The sequence below is a fragment of the Ovis canadensis genome, chromosome 9 (assembly GCF_042477335.2).
Source record: "Ovis canadensis isolate MfBH-ARS-UI-01 breed Bighorn chromosome 9, ARS-UI_OviCan_v2, whole genome shotgun sequence".
Classification (NCBI taxonomy): Eukaryota; Metazoa; Chordata; class Mammalia; order Artiodactyla; family Bovidae; genus Ovis; species Ovis canadensis.
In genome coordinates, this window is record NC_091253.1 from 9,196,309 (window position 1) to 9,209,759 (window position 13,451).

Genomic DNA, 13,451 nt, shown 5'->3' on the forward strand with positions numbered 1-13,451 from the left:
TTTCCTGTGGAGAGCGCCTCCTCTTGAGATGCGAAGGGAACGCCGGGAATTCTTTCCCTACGAAACAGGGAAAGGATCCCTCATTTCGAGCTACGAGGCGGACAGGGCTCCTCTGGATGTGTGCGGGACCCACGTGCTTCCTCTCGAGTGGAGACGGGTATGTCGGGGAACTTCTTGAGTTGCAGCAAGGGTGTGAAGGACCCTTAGGAAGTTCCAGTGGTTAGACGTGATTAGCCTCGAGAAGCCTCAGCGGAAATGGGCCTCATCTCGCCTGGAGGGCAAAACCTCCTGGATTTTCTCGAGTTGCGGCAGGTGCTCTCGACTTACGACGGGACCTCAGGGACCCGCTCTGGTGGCCTCAGGAAAGGCCAGTCCCCATGCGAGTTCCTCGCGGGCCTCTCGGGATTCCTCTCCCGTCGATGCCGGGGCCTAAGACCTTGTGTGGAGTCGGGGCCGGAACCTGAGGATTCCTCTCCAGTGCTGACATGGATCTTGGGGTACTTCTGGAGTCTCCCCAGGGGAGTCAGTCCTCGTCTCGAATGCGGGCATGCACTTGCGCTTTCCTCCAGAGCGGTAGCAGCAGTGTCACGCAGTTCGCCGCGTGGATCAAAGGATCTATGTTTTTCCCTCGAGTCTTTCCCACGAGGCTGTCCCAGGAGGCTTACCCACAGGGCTGTTCCACGTGCACACGTGGTGGGAGTCGATCCTCGGCTTGAACGTCAAGGCAGTGCAGGGAAAACAGGTTCCTCTGGGATGGACTGACACATCTGGGGGACTTTTGGAATAGTGGCACGACCCTGGAGTTCCTCTCGCCTTTCCTGTGGAGAGCGCCTCCTCTTGAGATGCGAAGGGAACGCCGGGAATTCTTTCCGTACGAAACAGGGATAGGATCCCTCATCTCGAACTAGGAGGCGGAAACGGGGCTCCCCTGGATGTGTGCGGCACCCCACGGACTTCCTCTCGAGTGGAGACGGGTATGTCGCGGAACTGCTTGAGTTGCAGCAAGGGTGTGAAGGACCCATTGGACGTTCCAGTGGTTAGATGTGATTAGCCTCGAGAAGCCTCAGCGGAAATGGGCCTCATCTCGCCTGGAGGGCAAAACGTCCTGGATTTACTCGAGTTGCGGCAGGTGCTCTCGACTTATGACGGGGACCTCAGAGACCCGCTCTGGTGGCCTCAGGAAAGGCCAGTCCCCATGCGAGTTCCTCGGGGGCCTATCGGGATTCCTCTCCCGTCGATGCCGGGGCCTAAGACCTTGTGTGGAGTCGGGGCCGGAACCTGAGGATTACTCTCCAGTGCTGACATGGATCTTGGGGTATTTCTGGAGTCTCCCCAGTGGAGTCAGTCCTCGTCTCGAATGCAGGCATGCACTTGCGCTTTCCTCCAGAGCGGTAGCAGCAGTGTCAGGCAGTCCGCCGCGTGGATCAAAGGATCTATGGTTTTCCCTCGAGTCTTTCCCACGAGGCTTTCCCACGAGGCTTTCCCACAGGGCTGTCCCACGTGCACACGTGGTGGGAGTCGATCCTCGGCTTGAACGTCAAGGCAGTACAGGGAAAAGAGGTTCCTCTGGAATAGACTGACACATCTGGGGTCTCTTGGAATGGTGGCACGACCCTGGAGTTTCTCTCTCCTTTCCTTTGGAGAGCGCCTCCTCTTGAGATGCGACGGGAACGCCGGGAATTCTTTCCCTACGAAACAGGGAAAGGATCCCTCATTTCGAGCTACGAGGCGTACGGGGCTCCTCTGGATGTGTGCGGGACCCACGTGCTTCCTCTCGAGTGGAGACGGGTATGTCGGGGAACTTCTTGAGTTGCAGCAAGGGTGTGAAGGACCCTTAGGAAGTTCCAGTGGTTAGACGTGATTCGCCTCGAGAAGCCTCAGCGGAAATGGGCCTCATCTCGCCTGGAGGGCAAAACCTCCTGGATTTTCTCGAGTTGCGGCAGGTGCTCTCGACTTACGACGGGGACCTCAGGGACCCGCTCTGGTGGCCTCAGGAAAGGCCAGTCCCCATGCGAGTTCCTCGCGGGCCTCTCGGGATTCCTCTCCCGTCGATGCCGGGGCCTAAGACCTTGTGTGGAGTCGGGGCCGGAACCTGAGGATTCCTCTCCAGTGCTGACATGGATCTTGGGGTACTTCTGGAGTCTCCCCAGGGGAGTCAGTCCTCGTCTCGAATGCGGGCATGCACTTGCGCTTTCCTCCAGAGCGGTAGCAGCAGTGTCACGCAGTCCGCCGCGTGGAACAAAGGATCTATGGTTTTCTCTCGAGTCTTTCCCACGAGGCTTTCCCACGAGGCTTTCCCACAGGGCTGTCCCACGTGCACACGTGTTGGGAGTCGATCCTCGGCTTGAACGTCAAAGCAGTGCAGGGAAAACAGGTTCCTCTGGAATGGACTGACACATCTGGGGGACTCTTGGAATGGTGGCACGACCCTGGAGTTCCTCTCGCCTTTCCTGTGGAGAGCGCCTCCTCTTGAGATGCGACGGGAACGCCGGGAATTCTTTCCCTACGAAACAGGGATAGGATCCCTCATCTCGAACTAGAAGGCGGAAACGGGGCTCACCTGGATGTGTGCGGGACCCCACGTGCTTCCTCTCGAGTGGAGACGGGTATGTCGGGGAACTTCTTGAGTTGCAGCAAGGGTGTGAAGGACCCTTAGGAAGTTCCAGTGGTTACATGTGATTAGCCTCGAGAACTTCAGCGGAAATGGGCCTCATCTCGCCTGGAGGGCAAAACCTCCTGGATTTTCTCGAGTGGCGGCAGGTGCTCTCGACTTACGACGGGACCTCAGGGACCCGCTCTGGTGGCCTCAGGAAAGGCCAGTCCCCATGCGAGTTCCTCGCGGGCCTCTCGGGATTCCTCTCCCGTCGATGCCGGGGCCTAAGACCTTGTGTGGAGTCGGGGCCGGAACCTGAGGATTCCTCTCCAGTGCTGACATGGATCTTGGGGTACTTCTGGAGTCTCCCCAGGGGAGTCAGTCCTCGTCTCGAAGGCGGGCATGCACTTGCGCTTTCCTCTAGAGCGGTAGCAGCAGTGTCACGCAGTCCGCCGCGTGGAACAAAGGATCTATGGTTTTCCCTCGAGTCTTTCCCACGACTCTTTCCCACGAGGCTTTCCCACAGGGCTGTCCCACGTGCACACGTGGTGGGAGTCGATCCTCGGCTTGAACGTCAAGGCAGTGCAGGGAAAACAGGTTCCTCTGGAATGGACTGACACATCTGGGGGACTCTTGGAATGGTGGCATGACCCTGGAGTTCCTCTCGCCTTTACTGTCGAGAGCGCCTCCTCTTTAGATGCGACGGGAACGCCGGGAATTCTTTCCCTACCAAAGAGGGAAAGGATCCCTCATCTCGAGCTAGGAGGCGGAAGTGGGGCTCCCCTGGATGTGTACGGGACCCCACGTGCTTCCTCTCGAGTGGAGACGGGTATGTCGCGGAACTGCTTGAGTTGCAGCAAGGGTGTGAAGGACCCTTTGGAAGTTCCAGTGGTTAGATGTGATTAGCCTCGAGAAGCCTCAGCGGAAATGGGCCTCATCTCGCCTTGAGGGCAAAACCTCCTGGATTTTCTCGAGTTGCGGCAGGTGCTCTCGACTTAAGACGGGGACCTCAGGGACCCGCTCTGGTGGCCTCAGGAAAGGCCAGTCCCCATGCGAGTTCCTCGGGGGCCTCTCGGGATTCCTCTCCCGTCGATGCCGGGGCCTAAGACCTTGTGTGGAGTCGGGGCCGGAACCTGAGGATTCCTCTCCAGTGCTGACATGGATCTTGGGGTACTTCTGGAGTCTCCCCAGGGGAGTCAGTCCTCGTCTCGAATGCGGGCATGCACTTGCGCTTTCCTCCAGAGCGGTAGCAGCAGTGTCACGCAGTCCGCCCCGTGGATCAAAGGATCTATGGTTTTCCCTCGAGTCTTTCCCACGAGGCATTCCCACGAGGCTTTCCCACAGGGTTGTCCCACGTGCACACGTGGTGGGAGTCGATCCTCGGCTTGAACGTCATGGCAGTGCAGGGAAAACAGGTTCCTCTGGAATGGACTGACATATCTGGGGGACTTTTGGAATGGTGGCACGACCCTGGAGTTCCTCTCCCCTTTCCTGTGGAGAGCGCCTCCTCTTGAGATGCGACGGGAACGCTGGGAATTCTTTCCCTACGAAACAGGGAAAGGATCCCTCATCTCGAGCTAGGAGGCGGATACGGGGCTCCCCTGGATGTGTGCCTCACCCCACGTGCTTCCTCTCGAGTGGAGACGGGTATGTCGGGGAACTTCTTGAGTTGCAGCAAGGGTGTGAAGGACCCTTTGAAAGTTCCAGTGGTTAGACGTGATTAGCCTCGAGAAGCCTCAGCGGAAATGGGCCTCATCTCGCGTGGAGGGCAAAACCTCTTGGATTTTCTCGAGGTGCGGCAGGTGCTCTCGACTTACGACGGGGACCTCAGGGACCCGCTCTGGTGGCCTCAGGAAAGGCCAGTCCCCATGCGAGTTCCTCAGGGGCCTCTCGGGATTCCTCTCCCGTCGATGCCGGGGACTAAGACCTTGTGTGGATTCGGGGCCGGAACCTGAGGATTCCTCTCCAGTGCTGACATGGACCTTGGGGTACTTCTGGAGTCTCCCCAGGGGAGTCAGTCCTCGTCTCGAATGCGGGCATGCACTTGCGCTTTCCTCCAGAGCGGTAGCAGCAGTGTCACGCAGTCCGCCGCGTGGATCAAAGGATCTATGGTTTTCCCTCGAGTCTTTCCCACGAGGCTTTCCCACGAGGCTTTCCCACAGGGCTGTCCCACGTGCACACGTAGTGGGAGTCGATCCTCGGCTTGAACGTCAAGGCAGTGCAGGGAAAACAGGTTCCTCTGTAATGGACTGACACATCTGGGGGTCTCTTGGAATGCTGGCACGACCCTGGAGTTCCTCTCCCCTTTCCTGTGGAGAGCGCCTCCTCTTGAGATGCGACGGGAACGCCGGGAATTCTTTCCCTACGAAACAGGGAAAGGATCCCTCATCTCGAGCTAGGAGGCGGAAACGGGGCTCCCCTGGATGTGTGCGGGACCCCACGTGCTTCCTCTCGAGTGGAGACGGGTATGTCGGGGAACTTCTTGAGTTGCAGCAAGGGTGTGAAGGACCCTTTGGAAGTTCCATTGGTTAGACGTGATTAGCCTCGAGAAGCCTCAGCGGAAATGGGCCTCATCTCGCCTGGAGGGCAAAACCTCCTGGATTTTCTCGAGTTGCGGCAGGTGCTCTCGACTTACTTCGGGACCTCAGGGACCCGCTCTGGTGGCCTCAGGAAAGGCCAGTCCCCATGCGAGTTCCTCGCGGGCCTCTCGGGATTCCTCTCCCGTCGATGCCGGGGCCTAAGACCTTGTGTGCAGTCGGGGCCGGAACCTGAGGATTCCTCTCCAGTGCTGACATGGATCTTGGGGTACTTCTGGAGTCTCCCCAGGGGAGTCAGTCCTCGTCTCGAAGGCGGGCATGCACTTGCGCTTTCCTCTAGAGCGGTAGCTGCAGTGTCACGCAGTCCGCCGCGTGGAACAAAGGATCTATGGTTTTCCCTCGAGTCTTTCCCACGACTCTTTCCCACGAGGCTTTCCCACAGGGCTGTCCCACGTGCACACGTGGTGGGAGTCGATCCTCGGCTTGAACGTCAAGGCAGTGCAGGGAAAACAGGTTCCTCTGGAATGGACTGACACATCTGGGGGACTCTTGGAATGGTGGCATGACCCTGGAGTTCCTCTCGCCTTTACTGTCAAGAGCGCCTCCTCTTGAGATGCGACGGGAACGCCGGGAATTCTTTCCCTACGAAAGAGGGAAAGGATCCCTCATCTCGAGCTAGGAGGCGGAAACGGGGCTCCCCTGGATGTGTGCCGCCCCCACGGACTTCCTCTCGAGTGGAGACGGGTATGTCGCGGAACTGCTTGAGTTGCAGCAAGGGTGTGAAGGACCCTTTGGAAGTTCCAGTGGTTAGATGTGATTAGCCTCGAGAAGCCTCAGCGGAAATGGGCCTCATCTCGCCTGGAGGGCAAAACCTCCTGGATTTACTCGAGTTGCGGCAGGTGCTCTCGACTTAAGACGGGGACCTCAGAGACCCGCTCTGGTGGCCTCAGGAAAGGCCAGTCCCAATGCGAGTTCCTCGGGGGCCTATCGGGATTCCTCTCCCGTCGATCCCGGGGCCTAAGACCTTGTGTGGAGTCGGGGCCGGAACCTGAGGATTCCTCTCCAGTGCTGACATGGATCTTGGGGTACTTCTGGAGTCTCCCCAGGGGAGTCAGTCCTCGTCTCGAATGCGGGCATGCACTTGCGCTTTCCTCCAGAGCGGTAGCAGCAGTGTCACGCAGTCCGCCGCGTGGATCAAAGGATCTATGTTTTTCCCTCGAGTCTTTCCCACGAGGCTGTCCCAGGAGGCTTACCCACAGGGCTGTTCCACGTGCACACGTGGTGGGAGTCGATCCTCGGCTTGAACGTCAAGGCAGTGCAGGGAAAACAGGTTCCTCTGGGATGGACTGACACATCTGGGGGACTTTTGGAATGGTGGCACGACCCTGGAGTTCCTCTCGCCTTTCCTGTGGAGAGCGCCTCCTCTTGAGATGCGAAGGGAACGCCGGGAATTCTTTCCGTACGAAACAGGGATAGGATCCCTCATCTCGAACTAGGAGGCGGAAACGGGGCTCCCCTGGATGTGTGCGGCACCCCACGGACTTCCTCTCGAGTGGAGACGGGTATGTCGCGGAACTGCTTGAGTTGCAGCAAGGGTGTGAAGGATCCATTGGAAGTTCCAGTGGTTAGATGTGATTAGCCTCGAGAAGCCTCAGCGGAAATGGGCCTCATCTCGCCTGGAGGGCAAAACGTCCTGGATTTACTCGAGTTGCGGCAGGTGCTCTCGACTTATGACGGGGACCTCAGAGACCCGCTCTGGTGGCCTCAGGAAAGGCCAGTCCCCATGCGAGTTCCTCGGGGGCCTATCGGGATTCCTCTCCCGTCGATGCCGGGGCCTAAGACCTTGTGTGGAGTCGGGGCCGGAACCTGAGGATTACTCTCCAGTGCTGACATGGATCTTGGGGTATTTCTGGAGTCTCCCCAGTGGAGTCAGTCCTCGTCTCGAATGCAGGCATGCACTTGCGCTTTCCTCCAGAGCGGTAGCAGCAGTGTCAGGCAGTCCGCCGCGTGGATCAAAGGATCTATGGTTTTCCCTCGAGTCTTTCCCACGAGGCTTTCCCACGAGGCTTTCCCACAGGGCTGTCCCACGTGCACACGTGGTGGGAGTCGATCCTCGGCTTGAACGTCAAGGCAGTACAGGGAAAAGAGGTTCCTCTGGAATAGACTGACACATCTGGGGTCTCTTGGAATGGTGGCACGACCCTGGAGTTTCTCTCTCCTTTCCTTTGGAGAGCGCCTCCTCTTGAGATGCGACGGGAACGCCGGGAATTCTTTCCCTACGAAACAGGGAAAGGATCCCTCATTTCGAGCTACGAGGCGTACGGGGCTCCTCTGGATGTGTGCGGGACCCACGTGCTTCCTCTCGAGTGGAGACGGGTATGTCGGGGAACTTCTTGAGTTGCAGCAAGGGTGTGAAGGACCCTTAGGAAGTTCCAGTGGTTAGACGTGATTCGCCTCGAGAAGCCTCAGCGGAAATGGGCCTCATCTCGCCTGGAGGGCAAAACCTCCTGGATTTTCTCGAGTTGCGGCAGGTGCTCTCGACTTACGACGGGACCTCAGGGACCCGCTCTGGTGGCCTCAGGAAAGGCCAGTCCCCATGCGAGTTCCTCGCGGGCCTCTCGGGATTCCTCTCCCGTCGATGCCGGGGCCTAAGACCTTGTGTGGAGTCGGGGCCGGAACCTGAGGATTCCTCTCCAGTGCTGACATGGATCGTGGGGTACTTCTGGAGTCTCCCCAGGGGAGTCAGTCCTCGTCTCGAATGCGGGCATGCACTTGCGCTTTCCTCCAGAGCGGTAGCAGCAGTGTCACGCAGTCCGCCGCGTGGAACAAAGGATCTATGGTTTTCTCTCGAGTCTTTCCCACGAGGCTTTCCCACGAGGCTTTCCCACAGGGCTGTCCCACGTGCACACGTGTTGGGAGTCGATCCTCGGCTTGAACGTCAAAGCAGTGCAGGGAAAACAGGTTCCTCTGGAATGGACTGACACATCTGGGGGACTCTTGGAATGGTGGCACGACCCTGGAGTTCCTCTCGCCTTTCCTGTGGAGAGCGCCTCCTCTTGAGATGCGACGGGAACGCCGGGAATTCTTTCCCTACGAAACAGGGATAGGATCCCTCATCTCGAACTAGAAGGCGGAAACGGGGCTCACCTGGATGTGTGCGGGACCCCACGTGCTTCCTCTCGAGTGGAGACGGGTATGTCGGGGAACTTCTTGAGTTGCAGCAAGGGTGTGAAGGACCCTTAGGAAGTTCCAGTGGTTACATGTGATTAGCCTCGAGAACTTCAGCGGAAATGGGCCTCATCTCGCCTGGAGGGCAAAACCTCCTGGATTTTCTCGAGTTGCGGCAGGTGCTCTCGACTTACTTCGGGACCTCAGGGACCCGCTCTGGTGGCCTCAGGAAAGGCCAGTCCCCATGCGAGTTCCTCGCGGGCCTCTCGGGATTCCTCTCCCGTCGATGCCGGGGCCTAAGACCTTGTGTGCAGTCGGGGCCGGAACCTGAGGATTCCTCTCCAGTGCTGACATGGATCTTGGGGTACTTCTGGAGTCTCCCCAGGGGAGTCAGTCCTCGTCTCGAAGGCGGGCATGCACTTGCGCTTTCCTCTAGAGCGGTAGCTGCAGTGTCACGCAGTCCGCCGCGTGGAACAAAGGATCTATGGTTTTCCCTCGAGTCTTTCCCACGACTCTTTCCCACGAGGCTTTCCCACAGGGCTGTCCCACGTGCACACGTGGTGGGAGTCGATCCTCGGCTTGAACGTCAAGGCAGTGCAGGGAAAACAGGTTCCTCTGGAATGGACTGACACATCTGGGGGACTCTTGGAATGGTGGCATGACCCTGGAGTTCCTCTCGCCTTTACTGTCAAGAGCGCCTCCTCTTGAGATGCGACGGGAACGCCGGGAATTCTTTCCCTACGAAAGAGGGAAAGGATCCCTCATCTCGAGCTAGGAGGCGGAAACGGGGCTCCCCTGGATGTGTGCCGCCCCCACGGACTTCCTCTCGAGTGGAGACGGGTATGTCGCGGAACTGCTTGAGTTGCAGCAAGGGTGTGAAGGACCCTTTGGAAGTTCCAGTGGTTAGATGTGATTAGCCTCGAGAAGCCTCAGCGGAAATGGGCCTCATCTCGCCTGGAGGGCAAAACCTCCTGGATTTACTCGAGTTGCGGCAGGTGCTCTCGACTTAAGACGGGGACCTCAGAGACCCGCTCTGGTGGCCTCAGGAAAGGCCAGTCCCAATGCGAGTTCCTCGGGGGCCTATCGGGATTCCTCTCCCGTCGATCCCGGGGCCTAAGACCTTGTGTGGAGTCGGGGCCGGAACCTGAGGATTCCTCTCCAGTGCTGACATGGATCTTGGGGTACTTCTGGAGTCTCCCCAGGGGAGTCAGTCCTCGTCTCGAATGCGGGCATGCACTTGCGCTTTCCTCCAGAGCGGTAGCAGCAGTGTCACGCAGTCCGCCGCGTGGATCAAAGGATCTATGTTTTTCCCTCGAGTCTTTCCCACGAGGCTGTCCCAGGAGGCTTACCCACAGGGCTGTTCCACGTGCACACGTGGTGGGAGTCGATCCTCGGCTTGAACGTCAAGGCAGTGCAGGGAAAACAGGTTCCTCTGGGATGGACTGACACATCTGGGGGACTTTTGGAATGGTGGCACGACCCTGGAGTTCCTCTCGCCTTTCCTGTGGAGAGCGCCTCCTCTTGAGATGCGAAGGGAACGCCGGGAATTCTTTCCGTACGAAACAGGGATAGGATCCCTCATCTCGAACTAGGAGGCGGAAACGGGGCTCCCCTGGATGTGTGCGGCACCCCACGGACTTCCTCTCGAGTGGAGACGGGTATGTCGCGGAACTGCTTGAGTTGCAGCAAGGGTGTGAAGGACCCATTGGAAGTTCCAGTGGTTAGATGTGATTAGCCTCGAGAAGCCTCAGCGGAAATGGGCCTCATCTCGCCTGGAGGGCAAAACGTCCTGGATTTACTCGAGTTGCGGCAGGTGCTCTCGACTTATGACGGGGACCTCAGAGACCCGCTCTGGTGGCCTCAGGAAAGGCCAGTCCCCATGCGAGTTCCTCGGGGGCCTATCGGGATTCCTCTCCCGTCGATGCCGGGGCCTAAGACCTTGTGTGGAGTCGGGGCCGGAACCTGAGGATTACTCTCCAGTGCTGACATGGATCTTGGGGTATTTCTGGAGTCTCCCCAGTGGAGTCAGTCCTCGTCTCGAATGCAGGCATGCACTTGCGCTTTCCTCCAGAGCGGTAGCAGCAGTGTCAGGCAGTCCGCCGCGTGGATCAAAGGATCTATGGTTTTCCCTCGAGTCTTTCCCACGAGGCTTTCCCACGAGGCTTTCCCACAGGGCTGTCCCACGTGCACACGTGGTGGGAGTCGATCCTCGGCTTGAACGTCAAGGCAGTACAGGGAAAAGAGGTTCCTCTGGAATAGACTGACACATCTGGGGTCTCTTGGAATGGTGGCACGACCCTGGAGTTTCTCTCTCCTTTCCTTTGGAGAGCGCCTCCTCTTGAGATGCGACGGGAACGCCGGGAATTCTTTCCCTACGAAACAGGGAAAGGATCCCTCATTTCGAGCTACGAGGCGTACGGGGCTCCTCTGGATGTGTGCGGGACCCACGTGCTTCCTCTCGAGTGGAGACGGGTATGTCGGGGAACTTCTTGAGTTGCAGCAAGGGTGTGAAGGACCCTTAGGAAGTTCCAGTGGTTAGACGTGATTCGCCTCGAGAAGCCTCAGCGGAAATGGGCCTCATCTCGCCTGGAGGGCAAAACCTCCTGGATTTTCTCGAGTTGCGGCAGGTGCTCTCGACTTACGACGGGACCTCAGGGACCCGCTCTGGTGGCCTCAGGAAAGGCCAGTCCCCATGCGAGTTCCTCGCGGGCCTCTCGGGATTCCTCTCCCGTCGATGCCGGGGCCTAAGACCTTGTGTGGAGTCGGGGCCGGAACCTGAGGATTCCTCTCCAGTGCTGACATGGATCTTGGGGTACTTCTGGAGTCTCCCCAGGGGAGTCAGTCCTCGTCTCGAATGCGGGCATGCACTTGCGCTTTCCTCCAGAGCGGTAGCAGCAGTGTCACGCAGTCCGCCGCGTGGAACAAAGGATCTATGGTTTTCTCTCGAGTCTTTCCCACGAGGCTTTCCCACGAGGCTTTCCCACAGGGCTGTCCCACGTGCACACGTGTTGGGAGTCGATCCTCGGCTTGAACGTCAAAGCAGTGCAGGGAAAACAGGTTCCTCTGGAATGGACTGACACATCTGGGGGACTCTTGGAATGGTGGCACGACCCTGGAGTTCCTCTCGCCTTTCCTGTGGAGAGCGCCTCCTCTTGAGATGCGACGGGAACGCCGGGAATTCTTTCCCTACGAAACAGGGATAGGATCCCTCATCTCGAACTAGAAGGCGGAAACGGGGCTCACCTGGATGTGTGCGGGACCCCACGTGCTTCCTCTCGAGTGGAGACGGGTATGTCGGGGAACTTCTTGAGTTGCAGCAAGGGTGTGAAGGACCCTTAGGAAGTTCCAGTGGTTACATGTGATTAGCCTCGAGAACTTCAGCGGAAATGGGCCTCATCTCGCCTGGAGGGCAAAACCTCCTGGATTTTCTCGAGTGGCGGCAGGTGCTCTCGACTTACGATGGGACCTCAGGGACCCGCTCTGGTGGCCTCAGGAAAGGCCAGTCCCCATGCGAGTTCCTCGCGGGCCTCTCGGGATTCCTCTCCCGTCGATGCCGGGGCCTAAGACCTTGTGTGGAGTCGGGGCCGGAACCTGAGGATTCCTCTCCAGTGCTGACATGGATCTTGGGGTACTTCTGGAGTCTCCCCAGGGGAGTCAGTCCTCGTCTCGAAGGCGGGCATGCACTTGCGCTTTCCTCTAGAGCGGTAGCAGCAGTGTCACGCAGTCCGCCGCGTGGAACAAAGGATCTATGGTTTTCCCTCGAGTCTTTCCCACGACTCTTTCCCACGAGGCTTTCCCACAGGGCTGTCCCACGTGCACACGTGGTGGGAGTCGATCCTCGGCTTGAACGTCAAGGCAGTGCAGGGAAAACAGGTTCCTCTGGAATGGACTGACACATCTGGGGGACTCTTGGAATGGTGGCATGACCCTGGAGTTCCTCTCGCCTTTACTGTCGAGAGCGCCTCCTCTTTAGATGCGACGGGAACGCCGGGAATTCTTTCCCTACCAAAGAGGGAAAGGATCCCTCATCTCGAGCTAGGAGGCGGAAGTGGGGCTCCCCTGGATGTGTACGGGACCCCACGTGCTTCCTCTCGAGTGGAGACGGGTATGTCGCGGAACTGCTTGAGTTGCAGCAAGGGTGTGAAGGACCCTTTGGAAGTTCCAGTGGTTAGATGTGATTAGCCTCGAGAAGCCTCAGCGGAAATGGGCCTCATCTCGCCTTGAGGGCAAAACCTCCTGGATTTTCTCGAGTTGCGGCAGGTGCTCTCGACTTAAGACGGGGACCTCAGGGACCCGCTCTGGTGGCCTCAGGAAAGGCCAGTCCCCATGCGAGTTCCTCGGGGGCCTCTCGGGATTCCTCTCCCGTCGATGCCGGGGCCTAAGACCTTGTGTGGAGTCGGGGCCGGAACCTGAGGATTCCTCTCCAGTGCTGACATGGATCTTGGGGTACTTCTGGAGTCTCCCCAGGGGAGTCAGTCCTCGTCTCGAATGCGGGCATGCACTTGCGCTTTTCTCCAGAGCGGTAGCAGCAGTGTCACGCAGTCCGCCACGTGGATCAAAGGATCTATGGTTTTCCCTCGAGTCTTTCCCACGAGGCTTTCCCACGAGGCTTTCCCACAGGGTTGTCCCACGTGCACACGTGGTGGGAGTCGATCCTCGGCTTGAACGTCATGGCAGTGCAGGGAAAACAGGTTCCTCTGGAATGGACTGACATATCTGGGGGACTTTTGGAATGGTGGCACGACCCTGGAGTTCCTCTCCCCTTTCCTGTGGAGAGCGCCTCCTCTTGAGATGCGACGGGAACGCTGGGAATTCTTTCCCTACGAAACAGGGAAAGGATCCCTCATCTCGAGCTAGGAGGCGGATACGGGGCTCCCCTGGATGTGTGCCTCACCCCACGTGCTTCCTCTCGAGTGGAGACGGGTATGTCGGGGAACTTCTTGAGTTGCAGCAAGGGTGTGAAGGACCCTTTGAAAGTTCCAGTGGTTAGACGTGATTAGCCTCGAGAAGCCTCAGCGGAAATGGGCCTCATCTCGCGTGGAGGGCAAAACCTCTTGGATTTTCTCGAGGTGCGGCAGGTGCTCTCGACTTACGACGGGGACCTCAGGGACCCGCTCTGGTGGCCTCAGGAAAGGCCAGTCCCCATGCGAGTT